This window comes from Notamacropus eugenii, chromosome 7, assembly GCF_028372415.1.
Source record: "Notamacropus eugenii isolate mMacEug1 chromosome 7, mMacEug1.pri_v2, whole genome shotgun sequence".
Lineage (NCBI taxonomy): Eukaryota > Metazoa > Chordata > Mammalia > Diprotodontia > Macropodidae > Notamacropus > Notamacropus eugenii.
In genome coordinates this window covers 163,230,561-163,252,271 of record NC_092878.1, presented here as the reverse complement: position 1 = coordinate 163,252,271, position 21,711 = coordinate 163,230,561, and the positions used below count along the sequence as shown (strand labels likewise).

The 21,711-nt window shown below is 39.6% G+C and overlaps 1 long non-coding RNA gene across 1 annotated transcript in view; it reads right to left on the bottom strand.

Moving 5' to 3' along the window:
- The window catches only part of LOC140514251 (uncharacterized), a 28,785-nt gene extending 7,453 nt beyond the window's left edge, over positions 1-21,332 (bottom strand). The window contains exons 1-2 of the long non-coding RNA XR_011970515.1: positions 21,249-21,332; positions 20,104-20,211 (exon numbers count right to left, since the gene is read on the bottom strand). This is a non-coding gene — a long non-coding RNA (uncharacterized lncRNA). The remainder of the gene's footprint in view (positions 1-20,103; positions 20,212-21,248) is intronic.
- Positions 21,333-21,711: the final 379 nt, after the last annotated feature.

Below are 21,711 nucleotides of genomic sequence, written 5' to 3'. Positions count from 1 at the left end.
CTTCTAGGAGACTTTCCATGGTGGGAATAGGTTAGAATGAGTGAACCAGGTAGCCATGTGTCCATGTGAGAATTATGAGGCACAACAATGTAGGTGAAGACATACTGTGGACCCACTTCACACAAATGTGTGACTTGCAGGAAAGGAAAACTTGAATCCTAATGCAAGGAGACATTTTTGACCTCATAGATATCCCTGATTCTTTGTGGAATGAATCACATGGCTAAACTATGACTATGGATGGCCATACCTTTTTGCCAAAAGGAACAAGATAGGCAAAAGGGAGGGAAGGGAGGGAGAGCACACACACAAAAAAAGGCAAAACAAGATAGGTAAAAGTAGCATTGCATATTAAGTAGGTATATTCATGTGAGGAAATCCAGGATTCAGAGTGGGGGAAATAGGATGGAGAATATTTCCGCAAAGGTCAAAGAAGGGAGAAATAGTGATCTTGTCATCTGGAGTATTCATAGGTATGCTGAAGCCAACTTAAACCAGATTCTGAGAAACAATTGTTAAATTTTCAATGTTTACATTTTAAAATTGGCAACTGCTACAAATCAGGGCTTTGTTTATTGTTCTGTTGATTTTTCTAGAAAATCAAGAGAAAGAAAATGTTAATAATGCAGATTCAACTTAAAAATGTGTACTTTTTTCTACCCCCCCTCACCCCCCCAGAACTGGTTGTTCAGTATTTACTAGCACATTACTACAGACCACCTAGACAGAAAAAGGAAACAGATGAAGAGTTTAGAAAACAGATCACCAACCTGGCACAGAGGCATGATAATGTAGCCATGGAGGACTCCAATTATTCAGACATCTGGTAGAGTTCTTTCTCTGCCAGAAGCATAGCAGCTGATAACTTCTAGTTTTGCTTTAACAATAATTTCATCCCTAAAAAAGAGCAAATTCTTTTCTCTACTTGATTCTCACTAACAGAAACGAACTGGTTGCCGGTATGTAAATGATTGGAACCTTGGGGCAATATCCCACTCCTTTTTACAGGTAATCTGAGGGAAGGAAAGAAAGACTGGGCATAGTCTTTCAGGAAATCAGATTTAAAAATCTTCAAAGGAAACATTGGTAAGCACTCATGTCCTAAAATTCTATTTGAAACAGTCTAACAAATAGGAGATTCTTTAAAAAGCAATTCTGAAGACCCAGAGGGAAACAATTCCAATAGAGTGTTGCTTTTGAAAATTAAGGTAAACTGAGAGATAGAGTTCTGAGCATGACAAATCTATTAGGCTAGCAGTCACCAATAAATTGGGTCAATGGTGCCCCTCAATGGCCAAAGACCATAAGTGAGGGCTGACACAGTCTTTTATAACAATTAACAAGATGATAGAGCAAACTCCTGAACAACATAGGTGTGTCTTCTCCTGATTGGCTATGGATGACATACTTGAAATTGAGATTACATCACTTGGACCTTCCCTTCCAAAACCCTCTTCTCCACAGCCAAGACAAGCAATTGTGATTTGAGTCATAAGACCAAGGTTCCCAGGTGATGGGAGTTGCTACAATAGTTTAAATTAATAAGATTTGACCTTTTAGGTTAATCAAGTTTCTCTGGAAAGTGATTTTAAAGGTGGAGGTAATTCCAAGACCAAAATGCTTGACCTTTAGGCAAGTTCCTCTGGGTTGTGGGGTGGTGGGTGAAGTTTATGAGGGGAAAGTAACTTCAAAAGAGAATATTCACTCTCATTTGATTAAGTCCAGCAAAATAAAATTCAAATCAACTTTCAATTTTACAAGAGGGAAAAAGGAATTTGTTTAAGAGACTGATGTGTATTCACAAGGAACTTACCCACCAACTTCAATTAAAAATGAAAAGTTTAACAAGACCAGATTATTGTGGATGAATTTTAAAGTGTGGCATGGTCTTCTAAAAATAGTGTCAGGAGGGTTAAATCTCAGAATAAGTTGAGAGTGACAGCAGAAGCTAAGGACAGACAGACAGAGACAGAGAAACAGAGAGAGAGAGATTGATTTTTCAAAGTTGTGTTGAGAGAAGAAGGAGAATCAAAGAAGAGATTGGCTCTTTATTTGGGGAGAGGGAATGATGTTAACAGAGAAGGTAGAACTGCTTATTTTGCTTATTTCTCTGAGAAGGATGAGCCTTCCATTGGAAATGAAAGGACGAAAAAATGACTAACGGATTAGTAAACCCGCTAGATAAAGTAAAAAGATAATAAAAGAGTACCTCATTGCCCTTGATTAATTCAAGCCATCTGGCCAAGATGAACTACATCCTCAGGAAGTGATTGTTGTCACTGTCAGTAACATCCAGTAATATTTGAAAAATAATGGGAAGTGGGAAATGAACCACAAATTTATCAGAGGGAAAAAATAAAAAAGGAAAGAAAATAGAGTCTGCAAAGGGAAAGTTGTTGGGGATGGAAGCTCAATTCCATGTGGACAGTCTCGGGCGGGTAAAGGTGGGAACTTCTAAATCTTAGAGTTCTCATGAGGCCCCCCATGAAACACCAGGGAATCGAGGAGTGAGACTGAGCTATCTCGTGTATTTCCACCTCTTCCCGTGAGAAACGTGATGGGAGGAGCATCCCCGCCCTCGAGACTGTCCCAGATCTGGGCACACCTATTGTTACCTAACAGGCACGGTATTCAGGTGCAAACTACACGGCTAGAGAGCTTAATTAGGGTCAGGAAAGCCTGAAGGCGCTCTTAGCGCGGAGGGGCCCTGACAGGACAGAAGGCTCCGTTTTTCCTCTCTTCGCTCTCCCCTCCCCCTCTCTCCCCACTTACACTTCTGCTTCCAATCTCTTACTGTAAGATCTTTGCCTCCTTGGGAGATTTCTCTCTCCCTCCTAAGGAAGAGCTCCCCCTGCACATGTAACCAGGACCCTGAATAAAGCCTAACCCTTGTTCGACTCCGGAAAGTCTCTTCTCTCATACGTTTATCCGGTTTGGCCAACCGAAGACCTGGGACAGGTAAGGTAAGACTCAGGTAGCCCTCAGGCCTCTAGGCCTGGCAGAAAGTCAGTGAGCTTTATTTTGACTCCTGTGAAAAATTCTAAAAGTGATCCATACATAGACAGTTGATGAACATAAAGGGATTAGGGTGATTATAAAGGGGTAGTACATAAAAGAAATGTTCATACCAGACTTTCCTCATTTTCTTTTTACACTATATTATTATATTAGTCAATTAGAGAAATATTGTGGGTATATAGTTCACTTAGATTTTGGAAAGCATCTCATACATCTTTTTGTGGAGATAAAGGAGAGAGAAGAACTAGAATCACGCAATCAGATATGGATTAAGAACTGGTGGGATGGCAGGAATATGAGACGAGTTGTTATTGGTTCAGTGCCAGAATGGCAGGAGGTCTTCTCTTCAGTGACCCAGGGATATGAATTTGGCCCTGTGCTGTTCAACATTTTTAAAAATAATTTGGATCAATGCATAGATGGCATATTCATCAAATTCACAGATGGCACAAAGCTGAGATGGATAGCTTACCCACTGGATGAAAGATATGTTCTAAAAGAAATTGACAAGGATTGAACTGACTCTTATAATATCAAATTCATGAGGGATAAGTATAAAGTCTTGGTATGAAAAAGACCAGCCCTACCAGTACACAACGAGGAAGTATGATGGGGGCTTTGCCAAGGAGCAAGTCTTTATGAGTACATACAGAATGCTTGGCTAATGAAATTCTCACCTAGATTTTGGAACATACATAGATATTCTGTAGCTAGTTTCAGTCTGCTGAGCATGTGGTAAATAGACTTCTTTCACTGGCTGTGACTGAAAGGGAATGAGGGTGTTTTCAAAAGGTACATATTTGTTCTTACTAATTTTGCCATTTTCCAGCACGGTGGCATTCTGGTAAAATGCAATACTATGAGAGAAGAGGCCTTGAGCCCTCACTACATGATGAGAGAAGTTACTATTTTTCTATGAATAACCAGCTATTGAGGGTTTTTTCTTTTTCCTCATTCAAAGACCAGCCAGCCCTCGTGGGCCATTCAGCCATTTTTTGAAGGACAGGACTGAAAATAAGATTGGCTTAAACTCCTCAATCTTTGGTTGGACCCCTCTCAAGCTGGAGAGTTCATTTCTGATTAAAATGTGAAGAGAATCTAATCTAGGGGAATTCCAAACCTAAAGAGCATCAGGCACAAGCCCTTGTAAACCTCCACAGGGTCCAATTTAAGTAGTCTAGGTGGAAATGGATTCTTTTGTCTAGATAACTGGAGGCAAGTGAGTCTCATGATCAAGTAAGTTCTCAGCAAGAGGAGCTGAAGGCTTTCAATCCACCTCCTCATTAATATGTCTTACATCTCATTGATTGTTGGCCACTCAGGGTTGATCTCTGCCTGTCAGGGCCACCCACTTTTCCAAGGTATTTAAGCATTTGATAATCTCCATGACCAATTTTGTCTTTCATTACCAAGAAAAACCACTGACTATCAATTTATTCTTTGCTAGCCTAATCAATAAATTGATTATTAATTACCCACCAACTTTCTGTCTCTTGGGCTTTTCATTCATGGCAGTGAAGACATCACATGGTCCCATGTACACAAGCTTCAATTTTTTTCTCTTGACATTTGTTCTTTTATTTTAGGTGAAGGAGGTCAAAAATTAAAAACTTCATAAGATCTAAAGAGTAAGCCATGAATCTGAAGGCAGAGCTGGGTTTTGAAGCTATCTGGTCCAGCTTTGGCTTCCAAGAGTAAGGAGAAAGCTTCAGGATCCATCCTTTGGATAACAGACAATGACTTGTCCAGAAGACATGGGACATTTGGATATAAACTTGGTGGGACATGTGCCATACAAAAACTGTTAAGTCTGAGACCACTCTCCCCAGGGAAAAATAAGGTAAAGGGGACAGTGTATTCTTGAGTTGTTGGGGGAGGGGGCACAGATTTGTACTTTTGTTATTGATATAACTTTAAAATAGATAATCCTTTGTATGTAAATGAACTGGGACATTAGTCACTGGAAGTTAACAACAGGGTCATCACTTTAGAAAGGGTCCTTAAGCAAGTAACAGTAAAGAAAAGAAAACTCAGCTCTTGTGAATATTTCTAGAACCTTGAGAGGTAGATGTTGCTAGCCTAGCTCTGAAGGAGTGCCTAAGAGCTCTCACTACAATTAGATAGCTATTCCTCTTTAAAAACAAAATCTGAGGTTTTTAGCAGACTTCAAGATCAAATCGAATCAACAGTGTGATGGGGAAGCCAGAAAAGTTAGTGATAACCTTGGATACATTGGGGAATATAGCTTCTAAGAATAGGAAGGTGAAAATCATTATGTAATCTGCACTCCTCTAACTCTTGTCTGAAGTATTGAGTTCAGCTCTGGGCATCACAATTTAAGAAGGAAACTGGAAAATTACAGTGCATCCAGAGGAGAGAAACAAGGATGGTGAAGGGCATTGGATCTATGTCATCAGAGGAGCAATAGTTGGAAACGAAGCTTTTTAGTTTGTACAGAGTAGAGAATTAATAAATCCTGGTTAAGCAATATATTGATTGAGAAGAAATGACTCAGGGGCAACAAAATAGTTATCTTAAAGTATTTGAAGAGTTGTCATGAGCGGGAGGAATTCAACTTCTGTTTGGCCACAGAGGGCAGTGTGAAGAGTTCCGGGGATGGTTCAGTTTAGAGCCTGGTGTAAAGGAAAAGACTGTCTGATAATTAGAGCTATGAAAAAGTGGGACAAGCTTGAAAGCTGGTGGATTCCTCCTCTTTTGAGGTCTTCAAGAAAAGGCAGAACGACTACTTGCTAGATATTGTATAATAGCATATCTTTTTTGTGTCATTTGGTTAGATGGCCACTGATGTTCCTTCCAACTCTCAAACAATGTGGTTCTGTTATTTTTCCTAGTCTTCCTTCCTTCCTTCCTTCCTCCCTCCCTTCTTCCCTCCCTCCCTTCCTCCATCCCTCCCTCTCTCTTTCTCTCCCTGCCTGCCTGTCTCTCTCTCCCCCTGTATGTTTCTCCGTCTGTCTCTTTGTCTGTGTGTGTCTCCCCCTCTCTGTCTCTCTGTCTCCCTCCCTCCCTATCTGTCTCTCTGTCTGTCTCCCTCTTTCCCCCCTTCTGTCTCTCTCTCCCCTGTCTCTCTCCCCCCTGTCTCTCTCTGTCTCTGTCTCTCTCTGTCTCTGTCTCTCTGTCTCTCTGTCTCTCTTCCCTTCTTTCCAAAAGGAATCTTGGGTCATCATCAGTCATTCTGACTTTTGTCTCGCCACTGGACTCTGATGACTCTAAAGGAGAGAGTGAGACTGACAGCTTGCACAGTTCTGCATACTTCAATCTAATTCACAGCCAAGCCAAGACATTGGTTCTCTTTCAGAATGACGGATAAATAACAACAACATTTCTCCTGAATGTGGGTTATACTGGCTGACTCCTGAGATACCCTCGAAAGCTCAGATTCAGTGGTTCTGAGAGTCAAAGATTCTGTGTATACCCTACAGCCTGAAGGGCATGATCTTACTACAAGAGGCCCCAGTTCTGGGGACATGTGGATCCTACATTCAGGCTTGGGGATCCTGAGCCCTAAAAGATGGGATTTAGATTTCTTCTCACACTCTCTGGCTCATTATACCTTTACCCTCAGGAGAAAGCTGGTGAAAATATTTTATGTAAAGCCTAAGTTTGGTTCATGTCTAAGGTTTTCCCAAAAGGAATCAACAGAATCTCTTCTAGAAATGTTACTCAACATATAGTACATATATAGAACAGCTATTTATCTCCCCCACCACAAAATAAAAACATAAAACCAAAAGACACAGCAGAACATACAGACAAATACACAAAGCATAAACTCTAAGCCAGGACTCTCAATACATTCACCCCAAGTTTAAGAGAACTTCCCAGAAGCCTTAAGAAGGCAAGGAACTCACAGGATCACATAAAGAGATCCAGAAAACACATGGAACTCATCATCTCCATTACACTCTCTGAGGAGGTCAGGAGTCCTGGGAGATTTGTGAGATTACTAAACAGACTTCCTCTTCGTCTTGGTCTGTATTGTCTGAATAATTCTCTCAAAGTCCATTATCTTCTGGTCAGACAAGAATGGATGCCTCAGTTTCCTGGGGGTGGTGACCACCCCTGAGAATACCATAGCTTTACCCCTGGACCTCTCAATGACAAGGAACCTCTTGAACTGATGAAGTAACCACCAAGGCTTCCTCACCATCACTATTTAGCAACCTCTGCTCAGGGAAAGAACAGTCTGAACAGTCAGATTCTTGAGACCTAGACCCAGGATCACCTAAGCAGTACATGTACACATTGCAATATGCATCATAGCTACTGCTGGGAAGGCAGAGATGAAGGGGAAGAGAAATTCCTTCCCTACTCCCATTAGCAGTCCAAGAGACCATTGCTAAAGTCTTATTTGAAAGGAAGAGAAAGATATAAACACTGTCATCTCTTTTAAAAGACTCCTGAGGATGACTTCCAGTTTCAGTGCCTGGTCTCATCACAAACACTAAGGGACCAACTGGAACTGCTAGCTGTGCAAACCCTTTCGTCTGGGACCAGAGCATGAGCCTATATCCTCATATAATCTCGATCATCACCAATCACAAATTCACAGGGTCCAATAAGCCATTATACTGACATCCCAAAGTCCAAGTGCTTGGACCTGAGAAGAGTCAGAGCCTATGTCTCTGTGGCCAAAGCATGTATGACTAGCTCCATTAAAGATGTTCCAATCTAAGCCCCCCACTCCATGATCTGAATGACATGACTACCAAGGTCCCCTCTACCCAAAGACTGTAAGAACTCCTACATTGGAAACTCTGAACATATGAGCCCTAATGCTGACATATTCACTTGGGTGATCTCTGGGCACTATTATTTTGTTAGAGGCCCATCTTATCAAGAACCAGAGCCTCTGTTAGAATTTGTGGGGGGAGCAATCCAAATTCTGAGGTCTGAACCATGGGAGAGTTCATGTAATCTATCCACAAATGAGTCGCAGAGAAATGCATCGACCCCTCCAAGGTTATCCCAATAATAAAGAGTAGAGGTAAGAGTCTAGCCCCTCTCCTCTCAATCCAAATCTACTCTATCTCATTTGCTCATGACTGAAGGTCAAGAAGAGAAGGAAAATCCTTTTCGTTGGCCTTTGAACTGTAAGGGACCTTCCATGCCTACTGTTGTCTCTAACTCATTTTCTTATTGGCTATGATGGGGACAGATTCTGTGCAGAAGCTACAAGAATGTGAGTGAGTGGAGAAACCAAAGTAAATAGGAGATATTTTTCCCCTTGCTTGTGGTTATATTGTCTTGGTCACATTTGTGACTTTTGCTCCATACATAGACCTTTCATAGGATTTTGAGCGGAGCGATGAAGCTATACAGCAGTGATTGACTTTAGTTCTACAGGAAATGCCACCACTAGGGTATCATTTCCTAATTATGACTTCATACTTTTTGTAGCAAGTTGCTATTGCTTCTTTTTTTAAAAAAAAATTTTAGAGTAGGCAATTTGTAATCAGAGACAGATAAAATTTTAGGCATGAAATGCTTGTGGAATATGAGGGACGTTAGGGAAGTGTAGTGGTTCAACAGAAAGTATATTAACCATAATGCCAGAGGAAGTCTGGGTATAATAGTAGTGATGATAATGATGAATGATGGTGGCTATTAAGAAATAATAACGTCTATTAATACTAGCTTACCTTTATACAACTCTCTAACTTTTGCAAAGTTCTTTGTCAATATTATCTCATTTGAATCTCACAACAAGCCTGGGAGGTAGGTGTTATTTTGTAGAGTCTGAGAGAGTTGAAGTGACTTGCTCAGTTCCCACAAAGCTAATAAGTGCTTGAGGTTAGAACTGAACTCAGGTCTTCCTGATTCCAGAGTCAGGACTTTACCCTCTGCAGTGATTATAAAAATGGCTAACACCTTAAGATTTGCAAAGTGTTTGACAAATATCTCATTTTTTTTTAGATAATTGTTCTTCCATTTACTACCAATATGACTTTGGGCAAGTCACATAACTTTTCCCAAATTCAGTTTCTTCGTATATAAAATATGTGTGTTTGGAGTGGGGGGGGGGGGGTGACTTCTGAGATTCCTTCCAACTTTAATCCCATGCTTCTAATTCTGAATCTTTGGGAAAGCATAAAAATCTCAGAATTTGGTGTCAGAAGATCTGGATTTGAGTCTGGGATAACTAAGGGGAGGTTCACGGGGTTACCTTGGGCAAATGACTTCCCCTTTCTTGACCTTCATTTTCTCATGTACAAAATGGTTTGAAATGTAACGCCTTCAAGGTCTCTTCCTCCTAACTCCCAACCTCCTATGGTCTGTTTCTGAATGTAGTGAATACTTCATCTTATATAGTGTCTTTCATATAATAGACACTTCAAAAGAGTTTGTTCATTGAAATGGAATTGTGAGAAGTAACAGAATCAACTTGTATATAATAAATTCTCCATGATCAATCTTTCGATTGATTAAAAGTCTTTGAGAGTTGGTGTAGTTTAATGCACCTCTCCAACTATTCTTGAAAGCAGTTTGGAACTAGGTACAAATAGTTATTAAACTCTACATGACCTTTGACCACAAAGAGATCAAAGAAAGAAGAGAAGTAGCCATATGTACCAAAAATTCATACAAGCTCTTTTTGTGGTGGCAAAGAATTGGAAACTTTGAGGATGCCCTTCCATTTGGAATGGTTAAACAAGCTATGGATATTTGAGTGCAATGGAAAACTATTGTGCTGGAAAAATAGTAAAAGGTATGATTTCAGAAAAGCATGGGAAGACTTGTGTGAACTGATTACAATTGAAGGGAACAGAACCAGGAGAACAATATATACTGTAACAGCAGTATTGTAAAGACAGTCAACTTGAAAAGAGTTAGTAGCTCTGATCAACACAATGACAACCCCCAATTCCAAGGGACTCATAATGAAATGTCATTCACCCCCACATAGGAAACTGATGACTTCAGAGTGCCAACTGAAGCATATTTCCTGGATTTTTTCTTTTTCTTCATGGTTGTTATTGTGTTTTGTGTTTTGGAGTTTTGTTTTGTTTTATTTTTTTTTGGAACATAGCTAATGCAGAAAATTGTTTTGCGTGACTGAAAAAAGAGAGTTAATATCCACGTCCTTCATACTAACAAGGAGCAGAGACCTCTTCAAACTGGTCTTCAGGCAACAGCCTGAGCCCACACACCATTAATCTTGTCATTATCTCTAATGCTAAAAAAAATGCCTGCCAACTTAAAAAAAACCCAAAAAGATGAAAAAACCTGAGCATCTGTTAATGAATGTTTTCTGGGTTTAGCCTCATGTAGAATTCTGAGAATGAGTTTTTCAGCTAATCATTAGAACAACGCATTGATGAGACATTGCTTTGCATCTCTGATATTAAAACTTCTCCTGAAAAGTAAAATTCTGGTGGCAGCTGGAATTTTCCAACTTTAAGTCACTCTAATAGAAAACAATCTGTCAGAAGAACAGAGATACTGTATTTAGCATTATGTTAGTGGGGGTTTGTTTGTAGGTACTTGTGTAAGCATCTTGAGAGTAGTGATTGGCACCTTCATTGTAACTGCATCCTCAGAATCTAATGCCTAACATAGGGACTGATTCAGGAGGCACTTGCTGATTAGTCGATTGCTATGAGGAAAAATAATAAGTGTTTGTTGATTGTTTGATTGCTTGCTACGTGTCCAAATTAGAAGAAAGAAACTTTCAGATCTGGCTTCAAAGATCTGAGAAAAAGAGGCAGAGTGACATAGAGGGAGAATCTTTTTCTGTCCAGAAAGGCAAGGCAACCAGCATTTACTAAGTGATTACTATGTACCAGGCACTGTGTTAGGTGACAAAAAGACCATCCTTCCCCTCAAGGAGCTTATATTCTAACGGAGCAAAACAACACAAGAAAAAATGCAGAGCCAGAAGCAGAGAAGGGAAGAGAAAGAAAGATAGTCAGTTGGGACCCTTCTCCAAAATGGAGACCCTAAGGAGAAACTTATCCATTGGAAAAAAGAACTGGTGTGGTAGAGAAAGGAATAGTCACAGATGTGTGGCATTGGCAAATTTTGGATCAATGTTGAGTTCCCTCCTGTTGTGCTTCTGGAGGTGAAAGGAAAATGATTTTGAGGATTCTGAGGCAATGGTGTGCTGGGAAATGTTGAACAGACACACTTAAATTTAATCTACCTTATTAACATATTCTCCATCACTTTCTTACCTCTGGACAATAAACAAAACAATAATCAAAACTTGATTTGTAGACGGATTTCTGAGTTATTAATGCTTACGCTGAAAAAATTAACTACTCCTTATCTACATTTTGAAAAGAAGGAAGGAGAGAGGAAGGGTGGGAGGGAAAAAGGAAAGAGTAGAGGAAGAAAGGAACAGGGGAAAAAAGGAAGAAGGGAAGAAAGGATGGATGGAAGGAAACAAGGAAGGAAGGAGGGAGGGAGGGAAAGATGGAAGGAAAAGGGTGTAACATTTATTATATACAAACATAATCAAGTTTCTCCCATTTTTAAAAGAAAAATTTCTCTTGACCCAGATACCTTCTCCATCTATTTTTCTATATTGCCAATGACAATGATGATGATGATAACTACTATTTATATAGTTTCCACCATGTGCCAGGGACTGTGCCAAGTACTTTGTCAATTTGTCTCATTTAATTCTCTCAAAAGCACTGGGTACAAGTATTTTCATCACTTTCCAGATAAGGAAACTTAGCCAAACATAGATTATGTGACTTGCCACACAGCTAATAAAGTTTCCGAGGTTGCATTTGCATTCAGGTCTCCCTGACTCCAGGACCAGTGCTCTATCCATTGTGCCAGCTAGTTGTCTTTTCTTCCTTTTTACTACCAACATCCTAAAAAGAATCGTATATTTCCTCCTGATGACTCATGCCCTCACTTTTCAGGTTCTTGTAGCCTGACTTTTGACCCAACTTTTTACTGAAATCACTATGTCCCAGGTTCTAGGGATCAGTTAATGCCTAAGTCTGAAGGACTTTTCTTTCTCCTTTGGATCTTGTTCAATTTAATTTGATTCTAAAATCATATATCACAGATGTAAAAAGTATTCCTAAAGTAATCCCAGCCCATATTGTTCTTCCTGTTTTATTCTGGACCCAGTCATTATCCCTCTGACATGAATGGCAAGATATAATAAAACATGTAGGAAAAAAACTACTTATCGGTCAAAATATTTGGAATTTTAAAAAAAAATCTTTTGTAAATACATCTTTTAACATAACCCAAATTTCTCCTTGCCCCCTTCTCCTTCCTCTTCCAGAGGGTCACCCTTCATACTAAAGTTATTTTTTTAAGAAAAAGAGGAAGGTAAAGGCAATCAAAACATTTCAAAGAAAATCTGTCAATATGTTCAGTGATCCACACCTGCAGACTTCCCATCGCTGAAAAGGACTGGAAGCAAGTGTCTTTATACATTTCCTTTTGGTGGCCGTACTTATTCTTTGTAAGTCTGTAATATTCATTTCCTAATATTCTGTGATTATTTTTCTTTGCATTTACAGCATGTTATCATCATTGTGTAAATTGTTTTCTCGGTTCTGCTTGCTTCCCTTTGAATCAGTTCCTGTAAGTCTTCCCATGCTTTTCTGTATCATTTCTTACCACTACATTCATGTACAATATTTTGTTTATCCATCCCCCAGCTGATGGGCATCTATTTTGTTTTTAGTTCTTTATAAGAACAGAAAGAGCCACTTTAAAATTTTACTGTGTATAAGGCCTTCCTTTTTATCAATGACTTAACTGGGGTATATACCCCAAGAGTAGATTCTCTGAGTCAAAGGGTATTTAGCCACTCTGTTTGCATAATTCCAAATGGCTTTCCAAAATGGTTTTAAAAATTCAAAATTCCATCATTTTTTTTGGGGGGGGGGGGGATATTTCCTTTTGATGTATTGGTTATTTCTGAGGCAAAGCTGTAATCCTCCAAGATTTAAATCCAAATATCAGTCTGATGGCCCAAACAGACAAAGAAAATGTTACCAGGAGGTCTTGAGTGGTTCTGTCACTTTGCCAACACAGGGACTTCCAGCACTGTGATGATCACAGCCCTTGTTTCCTTTGCATCCTGTTATTTCTTTACATTCTCTCAAAGACTGTTGCATCAGCAAGGACCCTGACATGCCCAGGAGGGCCTGCTATACAGGTTCTTAGATCTGCTTTTCTAAAAGTAAAGCAACTTTTGAGGGAGCAACAATCACTTTAATCAAGCACATATATTATTCACTTAGTTCAGAGGAAAAAGTCAGCATCCTGAAGTTCAGAGAAAATACAAAGAAATAATAATCAACGGACAAGGCTTCCAGATGCCTAACCATACGCAGTACATAAATCACAGATCAACAGACAGATCCAATTGTCTGACTATTACATATATACATAGTTACCAGAGAGAGAAGCACCAACATCTGGGTTTCAAAGCTCGGGGGCTTTTTAATGGCTGCCCAGAATCTCATCTGGCCAAACAAACATTTCCAATGAGTAAGCCCCAAAGTAAAACCTCACCTCAGAGTATTTATACATTTTTCAGTCAGAGGGTATCACAACCCTCTGAGAACAAGTGCCTCACTAACTAGAGGTGTGGGCCTTCCTACAAATCTCCCTTAATGGGCAGGCCCGTTAATGGGTGGGGAAGATCTTTAATCTCATTAGCATTACAACTGTCCCCAGAGAATTCACACAGCATTCTGGAGCTCTTTTAAACTTGTTTTGGTAGCAGTGTGATACAGTTGTAAGAATATATTAAAGTCAGAGGACTAGTATGTAAGTCCCACTTCTGATGCCCACTGTGTGACCTTGGACAAGTCACTTATTAACTTTTCTGGGCCTCAGCACTCTCATCTGTCCAATGAGTCCATTGAACTAGTGGCTTCTAAGGATCATTCAAGTTCTCATGGGTCACAATAAAGCACTTTGACCATCCCTTGGTCATTAATTGGGCAGCTAGTGGTACAGTGGGCAGAGCACTGGCCTGAAGTCAGGAAGACTCACCTTTATGAGTTCAAATCTGACATTTACTAGCTGTGTGACTCTAGGCAAGTCACTTAACCTTGTCTACTTCAGTTTCTCATCTGTAAAATGGGCTGGAGAAGGAAATGGTAAACCACTCCAATATCTGTGCCAAGAAAACCCTAAATGGAGTCACAGAGAGTTGAATATGACTGAGCAACAACAACTGTCAATAATTATTCTTGCCATGTGACTGGCCCAGTATATTTTCCAGTTATCTTTTTCACCCTGATGACATGTCCCTAATGGTTCTTCTTAAACATAGGTCATCATTGGCAATATACTACAGATTACTTAAGGCTACCATGCATCTCAAAAACTAAGCACCTCCTGAAAAACTAAAGTTTCAAGGAACTAGGAAATAGACAATGAGATATGTGTCAATTGCTTCTCAAAATGATTGAATATTCTGAACCACTTGGGAACTCTGAGTAGGTCCATTTTCATATGAAAAATCCAGGGGAATAGTGTAGCACACAACAGGGATAATAAACTTGTCCCTAGGGCACTCATTTCTATAGATCAACTAGAAACTCTTAGTTTAAAAAAGATAAGATGCCTTGAATCTCATAGTTTTTTGGTGATTATTGTGCAGTTGGCTATTGTCTAGTCATGAACTAGCATGCAGAGATGAAGCCTTAAACCATATGCTGGATGTTTACTATAAATTAGAAGAAGGTCACTCATGAAGCAGTCCAATTCTGAATTCTGTTATCAAAAGAAGATGCTAACCTCTGCTCTCCTACTTCCCTCCTAGGAAGCTATAAACCTTAGAGTTAAGGACTCTAGGCAGTAGAGAGGTTTCTGCAATTGGTTAGTAGCCTTTCTCTTTTCTCACAAAACACAACAGTGCCATCCAGAGAAGTGTTATAGCTGCATCTGAAGTTAGAGGTGTTGACTATAGCTACCCATCATGGAACAAGACCAAGGATTCTAGCAGATAATCCTGTCTAGCAGAGATTCCAAGTCCTTCAAGGAGCAAGTCCAACCTAGCAGAAGAGCAATCCATCTGACGTTCTCCCAGAAGTGAACTTCAATGTGAGTCTCTGAAGACAGAAAAAAAAATCCTAGTGCTCTGGAGAGTAAAGGTACATTAAAAACTCTCAGATCATATGAGAAGAGGAATTATTAGTTACTCATTACCAAATGTGCTCTCTACATGTGTGACTCAATACTTGGGATCTAAATTTGTGTTCCTTCTACCCACAGATGTTTTATGTATGTATATATGTACATGATATATATATGTATATATGTATGTATGTGTGTATATATATGTATATGTAAAATTGTGCCACCTTTTTGGAGGAAAGTTTTATGCCAACTATTCTTACTATAACATCTTAGTAAATGCTTTTACTGAAAGTAATTTAAATCTAATGCCTGACTGATAATGAGAAATACACTGATAGAGACTTAAGCCCTTTAGTGGTAGAAATAGTCAGTGTTATACTATAAAAGCCTAGAATAGTCACACACACACACACACACACACACACACACACACACACACACACACCAACTTCTGAACTGAGAAGTAAAATTGGAGAGGAGTACTCTAAAGGAAATGTTATATATTATTAATCCTATGATCTTTCATGGATGTTGACCTCTAGCTAAAAGATACTTACTCCTATGCCCAGGACCTGATAAAATTTGTCTCTATCTTAAGTGTACTAGAAAATGACATGGTCAGTTGCATGTGATTGAGACAATTTTCACTCTATATCATGTTTTCAACAGACTTTGTTTATTTTGCTTTTAAAGATTCCTGCCCTAGGACATTAGGATTCACAGATTCCATACAAGGTGGAAGCTAGGGTCTTTATTGAAGCCATTATCATAAATCCAACCTCCACAAACTAGAACTTATTTCTAACAGAATTTCCAAAGAAATACATCCCCAGTATAACAACAATCCAATGCCAAGTCATGTCTTTATAGCTGAAGCCTACTGAAGAAAAGACCCCAAGTCCTGAATCTGTGTTTTCTCCAAATAATGGTTACAAATGGTGAGATAAATGGAAACACATTTCACCCCAATTCAAACAGATTTCTTGTTGTGGTTTCCCAGACTTGGGTTGGTTTTTTTCCCATTTTTTTTTTCATGTACAGTGGCCACACAACTTCCTGTCTCTGGAGAGATTCAGAAGCAAAACCATCCAGAAGACTACTAATGTGAGCAAAGATGGGGTATTGCTAGGTTGACCTAAAAATGAAAATTTTGTCAATGAAATACCATGCAATCTCTTCTATTGACTTTGGTTCTGATCTAGTGGCAATAACAATTCTTTAAGCTCCTCCTTTGCTCAGTGTGTGTGTGTGTGTGTGTGTATGTGTACATATATGTATATGTACATAAGTTTGTGTAAAATATTTAAGGATATGGTAACAGCCACCCCAGCATCACCTCACCTTTTTGTTGTTAGGGGTTGTTATTCATGGGCAAAAACTAACTGACAATTCCCTGGCTTGACTCAGGTACCTGTGATGCCAGATAAGCTGGTACCTGAATTGGAGGAGGGCACGAGTGCCTACATCAGCTATAAATCTAGTAAAGAACTTTCCACTTGATGCACATCCTGAAGACACACAAGGATAATTTGAAAGCTTTCTAGCTCAAAGATACCCATCATGTCTTAGAGTTAACATTCAATATTAGGACCCCAGAGACAGAGAGAGAGAAAGAGAAGAAAGGAGACAGAGAGGGAGAGGGAGGGGAGGGGAAAAAGGGAAAGGTGAGAGAGAGACAAAGAGAGAGAGAGAGAGAGAGAGAGAGAGAGAGAGAGAGAGAGAGAGAGAGAGAAGCATCCCTAAAATGAGGTCATTCATACTTTTTTTTTAAAGACCTCCAATGTGGGGAGAGCAGAACACTTCCCAAGCCCAAGCCAAGCCACTCCACTTTGGAATAGTTCTAAATATTTGATGTCTTAAGAAATGTCAGAGTCCTAAATGTCTCTTTGCCTTTTCTGTCCATTGCTCCCAGTTCTGACCTCTGGGGACAAACAGAATGAGTCTCATGCTCTACCATAAAACAATCATTCAAGTGCTAAAAGGTAGCTATCACGTTTGCCCTATATCTTCCCTTCTGCGGTCAGTCATTGTCAGAACTGAACATAATAGCCCAGATGCAGTCTGAGTACAGGAAAAGGACGGAGGGATTATCCCAAGCCTTGGACATCTGGTGGTCTCATCTGTGATTTTATTGTTAGGTTGTTGTTGTTCAGTCATTTCAGTCATGTGTGACTCTTCATGACTCCATTTGGGGTTTTCTTGCCAAAGATACTAGAGTAGGGTGCCATTTTCTTCTCCAGCTCATTTTAGAGATAAGGAAACAGACAAACAAGGTGAAGTGACTTGCCCAGAGTCACACAGCTAATCATGTTTAAACTCAGGTCTACTTGCCTCCAGATGGAGCGCTCTATCCCCTGTAGCACCACCTAGCTGCCCTTTAATTATCATAGGGAACAACAAGTGAAGAAACTGCCCCAGCTAGATGGCACGTCTTTTGCAGTTTATAATGTCAGAGAGTTGCCTAGGCACTAAGAGGTAAGCCTTGCCTAGGATCACTAGTCAGTAGATGTTGCAATCAGAATTTGAACTCAAGTCTCTCTGAAACAGAGGCCAGCTCTCTGTCCTTTATGCTGCCCTGCCTCTCAGTCCAGGATTTTAGGCCTTTCTTAATTTAGAAAGACAAACATTAAAAATTATCATGGATATTTTATTAACACTATCTGTGTATTCAGTTAGATCTTAGATAAGGAAGACCTGCATCCCAAGGGCCCTGTTTGACTCAATAGGACATCGTGTTAGTGCGTTTTTCGGTGGAGAACTCAGGGCATCTGAGATTCTTTTTTCTCCTCAAAATCTCAGTGAATTTCCTCATCCAATAAAAGTTAATTTTATTTATTACATTACACATAAACACATGGTTGAGAAACTACATGATTATTTGGAACGGGAAAGAGAGGAATTGTTTAGATGATTGTTGGGAAATACAATCTGGCTGGATCATTGAAAGAAACTGGATGCTTGAAGCATTTACAGTTTTATTTCAGGTTTTTATACTGAAGGAAATTTGAAGTAAGAGCATGAATGAAGCATTTCTATATTTTATAAAGGATAGGAATCCAACTTGTGTGTGGTAAAACAGCATTGAAAAACTGTCATTATATAGTATCTATCCAACCCATAGAAATCGGTATATCTGTCCCACGACAAACCACCTCATTTTTTTGGCAGGGAGAGGGAGTAAGGAGGAAAGTTAAGACTAAACCTCTATTCATTATTCTATGCTGCCACGGCATATTCCCCTTGGATTGATAAACAGCAGACTCCTGGGATTTTAGGGCAGCTAGGTGGCACAGTGGGTAGAGTGCTGGGCCTGGAGTCAGGAAGACATCTTCCTGAGTTCAAATTTGGTCTCAGACACTGGCTGTGTGACTCTGGGCAACTCACTTAACCTTTTTGCCTCAGTTTCCTTATCTGTAAAGCAAGCTGGAGAAGGAAATAGCAAATCACTGCAATATCTTTGCCAAGAAAACCCCAAATTGGGTCATGAAGGCTCGGACACAACTGAAAATGCCTAAACAACAATAAATCTAGGATTTATATTCTTGAAAGGGAAGGTAAGTAACATGCTAAATTTGCACACAAGATGAGGTCCAGTGAGAAAGGATAGGGATGGGAGTTGCACCTGGTGTTGCATTGATGTAAGAAATTCTCTATACTGATGGAATGTCAGTCAATACTTATAACTAAGGGCTCAGAGCCACACAACTAGCATATGTTATAGGTAAGACTTGAACCTAGGCCTTCCGGTTTCCAGACCAGCTCCACTATACCATGTTGCCAATTAGAAAAATTTCTTTTATTCTCATCTTCTCCAAGATTATTTGACATGGAACAAAGCTGATGATAGGACTGAAAATTAGGATGTCAAAGAATTACAAAAACACAGGTGCCACAGTTTAAGGTAAAATTTTATTATTTTTAAAAACAATCACTTGGTCAGTTGTTTCAGTCATGTTTGACTTTCTGTAACACCATTTTGGTGTTTTCTTGGCAAAGATGTCAAAGTAGTTTGCCATTTCTTTCTCCAGCTCATTTTACAGATGAGGACACTAAGGCAAACAGTATTAAGTGACCTGCACAGGATAACATGGCTAGTGTCTGAAGCCATATTTGAACTCATGAAAACAAAGCTCTTGTTTACTGTATTCACAGTGTTAGACTAACTGAAACATCTGCCTGTCATGCTATAAACATTCTTATACTTCTCTTTCCTCTAGGACAGAAAGCGGAGATTTTAAAGATTTGTAGTATCCAACAGCTGCTTGGCCCTCAAATGACACATCTGGAAAAGCAAATGAGCTATTAGCATAAACAAAACTATTGTTTAATTTCTCTGAAATTGAAATAAGCCAAAGCTTTGCGTAAAGACATCTGAATGCCTTAGAAAGGGAGAATGCCATTCCCCCAATCCCAAGGCACAAAATCACCAAATTTGAAAACTGGGAGAGAACCAGCAAGACTCAGCTCAAGTCATACACAAAAGGAATCCCCACTATAGATAGTTCATAGTCATGCAGTACCTGCCAGATGGAGGCTAGAAACTGTGATTTCCCTGAATCCAAGGCCAAACCTCTATCTCCTCTGCTTCCCCGCCCCGGTATACCCATATGGCCGCATGAATAGCAGCCATCTGGAATTGATGGTCTTTAAACAAATGTTCTTTCACTATTTAATTGAAGAACTAAAAGAAACGGGAATCCATTGCTGCTCTAGGTAGTCAGTTGCCCTTTGGAAAAGGTCATAGTGTTAGGATTTTTTTCCTCTCATCAAGCATAAACGTGCATCCTTACATTTTACATCTATTGCTCCTGCTTCTGCCCTCAGGGACCTGATGGAATAAATCTAATCCTTCTTTCACTTAACAATCCTTAAAATATGTGAAGACAGCTCTCATGTCTACACAGACACACCACACACACACACACACACACACACACACACACACACACAGTGTTCTTTTCTCCAAGTTAAACATGCTAAGCTCTTACAACTGACCTTTATATGACATGGATTCAAGACCCTTCCTTCAGTGTCTTGGCTCTAGACAGGCTCCAGTTTAGCAATGTTCTTATTAAGCCATGAATGCAATACTTCAGATGAGGTCTAAGGTTTGAGGAGAGCACAGAACATTAAAACTATTGCCCCCTTATTTCTGGAACCCACAGTCCACTTAATGCAGCCCAATATCAAATTAGCTATTTGGGCTGCCATGTCATACTACTGAGACATATGAAACTTGTAGTCCCCTAAGATCCCCAGACCTTTTTCAGAACCGATGACTATATATGCCTCCATCTTATATTTATGAAGATTTTTGTACTCAGATGCTAGGATGCATAGTGCCTACTGAATTCTGAGCAGCCCAGTGCTCTATCCTATCTATATTCTTTTGGATTGTGACTCTGCCTTCCAGTATCCCTCCCTCCATATCCAAGCTGTTCGAGCTTTGTATTTTCTGTCTCCTCCTTTTCCTCTTGGCTAACATTTACACAGTACTTTAATATAAGATATGTATATATATTTCTATATACACAATCACACACACCTGCACATATGTGTGTACATACATGTACAGAGAGAGAGAGAGAGAGAGAGAGAATCGAGATAGGATGGAGACAAAGGTATAACCTACCTCCCAGAGTATCAGAATCAAGACCTCATAATGACCAAGTTCTTATAAAAATAATATTCAAGTTCTCATAATACATAATAACCCCAGAAGATAGGTGTTACCTTTATCTCCATCTTTTCCCCATTTAGCAGATGAAGAAACTGGCATAGAGGTCAAATAATTTAATCAGGGTCACTCAACTAGTCAGAATCTGAAGCAGGATTAAAACTTTGCCCCTTAGCTGCCTGCCATGTGAAAATTTGAGGAGCATGTGCTCTACACCATTGTCCAAATTATTAATAAAAATGTCAGGCAGCATAGAGCCAACCAGGTTGGATATCCCCGTGGCCCTCCACTGTACACCTTGTGCCACATAGACGTGGCACCATTAATAACTACACTTTGAGTTCAGCCATCTGACAAGTTCTGAATCCACATCATCCTATTACTGTCTACAAGAATGGCAAGACATTCTTTATTTAACAGCATTACCAAAATCAAAGCAAAGTCTCTACAGCATTATTCTCACCTATTGGTCTAGTACTCCTACAATAAAGGGAATGAAGATCGTCTGGTGTGTAATCTTCTGTTCTCAATGAAGCCAGGGTAGCCCTTTGGAATCCTTACTTCACGTTCTAGATTGTTTCCTTCCATTTTTAATGATCCATTCTAGAATTTTCTTAGGAACTGAAGTTGAACTCAGAGGCTCAGAGTTTACAGACTTTATCCTCTTTCCATTTATGAAAATCAGGATATTTGCCTCCAATCTTATGGCACTTCTTCTCTTTCCCATGATCCTCCACATATCATTGACAGTGGTTCAGCAATCACACCTGTTGGCTTTTTAAGGTCATGAGGATGTAATTTATTGGCACCTGGTAATTGAGGCCACTAAGGTCTCCTCTTGCTATTCCCTTACCTGTTCTGGGTACCGGCTTCCCGATAGTCATGTGTATTCTGTTAATTCTAATATAAAGCCCATTCTCCTCAGC